We start from the raw sequence: 5,973 nt of genomic DNA, 5'->3' as shown, positions 1-5,973 counted from the left end.
ACACTCTGGGCATATGTGTGTGCACGCAGTGTTATTAGTCCCCCTAGGGAGTTATCTCTTTCTCTCTCTCTCTCCCTCTCTCTCTCTCTCCCCCTCTTTCTTGCAAGCACATATGTCCCATAGCAAAATCTAAGCAAAAAGTTTATTTCCACGGGCAATAGAAATAGAGATAGAAAGACATCACCCCCAAAATAGAGTCTTGACACTGTGATCCACTCTTAGCCTCTGCCAGTCCAAGTATCATGGTCACATTCATGCCCAGTATACTCAGTGAGGTCTCTCGACACAAACCTGGAACCTTATCAGCCTCACAGAATATCATTGCATCACTGCCTGACCTCTTTAGTCTCAGTTTTGTTTACTTTATCCCTGATCTTTATTATTTATTCCCTTCTACTAATTTTGGGTGTAGTTGTTTTTTATTTTCTAGTTCTTTGAAGTGAAGTACTAGGTTATTTATTTGAAAGATTTATTTTGATATAGGGGTTTATTGCTATTAACTTTCTTCTTAGTAATATTTTTTTGCTGTATCCATAGGTTTTGATATGTTTCCATTTTAATGTACCTCCAGACACTTTTTAACTTCTTTATTTCCTTATTAACCATTGGTCATTAAGGAGAGCATTGCTTAATTTTCTTATATTTGTACAGTGCCCAAAGTTCCTTGTTATTGATTTTGAATCTTTTCCCATAATGGTCAGAAAAAAATACTTGATATTATTTTTATTTTTAAAAATTTTTTGAGACTTGGCTCATGTCCTACAATATAATTTATTCTGGAGAATGTTCCATGCATTGAAGAGAAAATGTATATTCTGAATTTATTGGATGAAATATACTGTAAATATCTGTTAGGTCCATTTAATCCATGGTGCAATTTAAATCTAATATTTCTTTATTGGTTTTCTGTCTAGTACTGAGAAGGGGTTGGTGAAGTTTCTAACTATTATTGTATTGGAGTCTGTCTCTTCCTTTACATCTAATAATATTTGCCTTATATATTTGGGTTCTCTGGTGTTGGGTGCATATATAATTGTTACATTCTCCTGCTGGACAGATAACTTTCTTAATATAAGTATTGTTACTTCTGCTTGCTTTTGGTTCTTTTTTTTTTTTTCCTCTCTCTCTCTCTCTTTTTAGGAAGAAAGGTCTTATTTTATACCAAAGTCAAGGGAACACAAAACAAGGAAATACAGGGATAACCCACAAACACATTTTCTCCTAACGAATCTTCCTCCCTACCTTGTGTTGTAGTTCATTGAGGTCCCTCAAAATCTTCCAGAAAAGTCACGGCTTCTTGCCCACTCTTTGGACCATGACAATTCTTCCTTATCCAGCCCTAGAATTTCTTGGACAAGATGGACAAGAACTGCTCTGGCAAACTCAAAATCTGCTTGTTGGTGCTCACACGTGGCTTCAACCATTGGTAGCAAAGTTCCTGAAGCTGGGTAATAGTTTCCCTTGGTTCCCAGAGGTCTCCTGGTAGCAGAGTTGCTAAAACTGCCTTCAAAAGATTTTCCATGCAAGTGGATTATTGCATTTCATTCTGGATTCCTGCCTTTGGAGACAACTTTATGCCTTTCCTTTCACAATCAGAAGTTCTTCCCACACCCCAGGAATTTGAAGATCCAGGGACAGTACCAACTTTCAGTCTCTATCTTCACACCCTGGGAGGTTCATTCCTAAGCAATAAAAATAATTGTTTATATAAAATAGTGGCAAAAGCTGATGATAAAAACATATAATATAAACAGCTTTCATAGATCCTAAGGCTTGTCACTGAAAGTAAATTGACTTAATGACTGAAGGATGGAAATAATGGAAAAATCCACGTTTGTAATGTGCAAAGCACATAGACTTTCGTTTGCTTCAGAATTGGTGTTACTTCTTTAAAAGTTTTGTAAAATTTGGCAGTGAAGCCATTTGGTTCTTTACTTCTCTTTGTTGGGAGATTTTTTTTTTTTTTGAGAGGTTTTCGCTATAGGGCGTGTGCACTCACCAGACAGAGAGAGACAGAGAGACAGAAAGCGAGAAATCACCCCCCCAGGGGGGATGGTCACGCCGCAATCCTTTCTCCTCCATTCTCCTCTTGGGATCTTGGGCATGCACGCACATGCGGCCGGGGTTAGATCTAAGCCACCAGGTCCGGGACGCGAACCGCAGTCGACTACGTGGGAGTCCAGCAACATAGCCATTACACTAACTGCTGGTTCCCTGTTGGGAGACTTTTTATAACTGATTCAATCTCATTACCCATGTTGGTCTATCTAGGTCTTTTATTTCTTCTTGGTTCAGTCTTGGTAGGTTTTATGCATCTAGAAACTTACCCATTTCTTCTAGGTCTTCCAATTTGTTTGCATATAGTAGTTCATAATAGTCTCCAATGATCTTTCATATTTCTGTGGTATCAATTTTAACGTCTCCTCTTTAATGTTTCTCTCTTTTTCTCTCTACCCTAATGACTTGTCGACTCAGTACATCTTTTTAAAAAGTTGACTTTTGTTTTGTTGATCTTTTGTATTTTTTTAGTTTCATTAAAAAAAAAAAAAGTTAACTTGAGCTAACTGATGACGTGGTGGTTAAGGTGGCTGGTTCCATTCCAAACAGCCAACTATGTGGTTCGAATCCTGGATCCAGTAGTGTTAGAAACACTCTGGGCATATGTGTGTGCACGCAGTGTTATTAGTCCCCCTAGGGAGTTATCTCTTTCTCTCTCTCTCTCCCTCTCTCTCTCTCTCCCCCTCTTTCTTGCAAGCACATATGTCCCATAGCAAAATCTAAGCAAAAAGTTTATTTCCACGGGCAATAGAAATAGAGATAGAAAGACATCACCCCCAAAATAGAGTCTTGACACTGTGATCCACTCTTAGCCTCTGCCAGTCCAAGTATCATGGTCACATTCATGCCCAGTATACTCAGTGAGGTCTCTCGACACAAACCTGGAACCTTATCAGCCTCACAGAATATCATTGCATCACTGCCTGACCTCTTTAGTCTCAGTTTTGTTTACTTTATCCCTGATCTTTATTATTTATTCCCTTCTACTAATTTTGGGTGTAGTTGTTTTTTATTTTCTAGTTCTTTGAAGTGAAGTACTAGGTTATTTATTTGAAAGATTTATTTTGATATAGGGGTTTATTGCTATTAACTTTCTTCTTAGTAATATTTTTTTGCTGTATCCATAGGTTTTGATATGTTTCCATTTTAATGTACCTCCAGACACTTTTTAACTTCTTTATTTCCTTATTAACCATTGGTCATTAAGGAGAGCATTGCTTAATTTTCTTATATTTGTACAGTGCCCAAAGTTCCTTGTTATTGATTTTGAATCTTTTCCCATAATGGTCAGAAAAAAATACTTGATATTATTTTTATTTTTAAAAATTTTTTGAGACTTGGCTCATGTCCTACAATATAATTTATTCTGGAGAATGTTCCATGCATTGAAGAGAAAATGTATATTCTGAATTTATTGGATGAAATATACTGTAAATATCTGTTAGGTCCATTTAATCCATGGTGCAATTTAAATCTAATATTTCTTTATTGGTTTTCTGTCTAGTACTGAGAAGGGGTTGGTGAAGTTTCTAACTATTATTGTATTGGAGTCTGTCTCTTCCTTTACATCTAATAATATTTGCCTTATATATTTGGGTTCTCTGGTGTTGGGTGCATATATAATTGTTACATTCTCCTGCGGAACATATAACTTTTTTAATATAAGTATTGTTACTTCTGCTTGCTTTTGGTTCTTTTTTTTTTTTTCCTCTCTCTCTCTCTCTTTTTAGGAAGAAAGGTCTTATTTTATACCAAAGTCAAGGGAACACAAAACAAGGAAATACAGGGATAACCCACAAACACATTTTCTCCTAACGAATCTTCCTCCCTACCTTGTGTTGTAGTTCATTGAGGTCCCTCAAAATCTTCCAGAAAAGTCACGGCTTCTTGCCCACTCTTTGGACCATGACAATTCTTCCTTATCCAGCCCTAGAATTTCTTGGACAAGATGGACAAGAACTGCTCTGGCAAACTCAAAATCTGCTTGTTGGTGCTCACACGTGGCTTCAACCATTGGTAGCAAAGTTCCTGAAGCTGGGTAATAGTTTCCCTTGGTTCCCAGAGGTCTCCTGGTAGCAGAGTTGCTAAAACTGCCTTCAAAAGATTTTCCATGCAAGTGGATTATTGCATTTCATTCTGGATTCCTGCCTTTGGAGACAACTTTATGCCTTTCCTTTCACAATCAGAAGTTCTTCCCACACCCCAGGAATTTGAAGATCCAGGGACAGTACCAACTTTCAGTCTCTATCTTCACACCCTGGGAGGTTCATTCCTAAGCAATAAAAATAATTGTTTATATAAAATAGTGGCAAAAGCTGATGATAAAAACATATAATATAAACAGCTTTCATAGATCCTAAGGCTTGTCACTGAAAGTAAATTGACTTAATGACTGAAGGATGGAAATAATGGAAAAATCCACGTTTGTAATGTGCAAAGCACATAGACTTTCGTTTACTCAGACCTGGGTTTTATTCTAGCTTTTACTATTGTGTGACTTTGTGCCAACTTATCATCTTCTTTCAATATGTTTCTCTATGTGGAAAAGAAATAAAAATAATATCTTACAGAGTTCACAGAGGAAATAGCTCATGAATTAGAGACCACATAAATCACTCAGAATGTCTGGATACAAATTTGGACTTGGAGCCAGCAGGCAGCGTAATGCTCTGCAAGGTTGGACCCATATGGTAGGGTCCAGGCTCACCTATGGAGGCCTTCCTGTATGTGTTGGGCATACAAATTCCAGTGGTCTGGGCTGGCTGAGGGTGGATTTTGTGTGAAACCCCTGTTGGGATGCCTATTTCTTCTGTCTCTTTCTCAGGGAAGAAAGAAAAGAAGAAACATAAGATGGTATTATTTTCACTACATTCACAAAAGGGAAACCTTCAGTGGGGTCCAAGTGCTGTGAACTTTTTCAAGAATAAGAGAGAACACTGTACTACAATATATAGTCTATAATATGTGTTCAGGTACAAAACCCTCACAACTGCCCTCAGAGATGCTATTAGAATCGTTATTTCACAAGGTGAGAAATGGAGACCAGTGAGAGTTAAGTGGGTTACCCAAGGTCAAGTTTTTTGCAAGGCCAGCCCTAAGAATCCACGGGAGCCCAAGGGAGAAGTTTCCTTCAGGACCAAGTGGTACCTGAGACCAGGAGGCCTGTGTCTCCAAAAGTCAGAATGTAGCCTGGTGCTGAATCCCAGGGACAGGCTTGTCCTGTGGCAGACATCTAGGGGTTTCATTGGGCTGTGAGTGGGAGGGCATCCCAGAATAGACCTCTTTAACAGGCTCCCGGAGGTGATCTGCAGGCACAGTAAGGTTTGGGTCAGCCAGGAGATGGTATTGAGGAGGGGGTGGAGCTGGGAGGAGCTCTGCAGGAACAACGGCATGGTTCTCTTTTTTTTCTTTTTCAAAAATTTAACTGGAGGGCACGTACACTTGCTAGAGAAAGGCAGGGGAAGAGAGAGAGGGAAAGTGAGAAGGTACCCCCACCTCCAAGTGGACTAGTCACGCCTCAACCCCTTTTTCTCCATTCTCTTCTTGGGTTTGGAGCAGGTATGCACATGTGCCTGGCAAGTTTCTCAACCTCTGGGTGCCTTAAACCGCATAGTTGGCTGTATAGGATCCAGCCACCTTAACCACTATGCTACCAACTGGTTCTCTGTTTTCATAGAATACCTTTTTCCATCCCTTCATTATCATTCTAAATTTGTCTTTATAGGTGAGGTGAGTTTCCCACAGACAGTACATAACTGGTATTTAAAAATTTGTATACATTGATCCACACTGTGTCTTTATTTTTTTAAAGATTTATTTATTTATTTTTAAAAGAATTATTTATTTAATTTTATTTATTATTATTTGTAAATTTGCTATAGGGCACATACACTCAGGAGAGAGAGAGAGGAGGGC

This window comes from Tupaia chinensis, unplaced genomic scaffold (assembly GCF_000334495.1).
Source record: "Tupaia chinensis unplaced genomic scaffold, TupChi_1.0 Scaffold000062_1, whole genome shotgun sequence".
In the NCBI taxonomy this organism is placed as follows: Eukaryota; Metazoa; Chordata; class Mammalia; order Scandentia; family Tupaiidae; genus Tupaia; species Tupaia belangeri.
Note: the sequence above shows the minus strand (reverse complement) of the source record.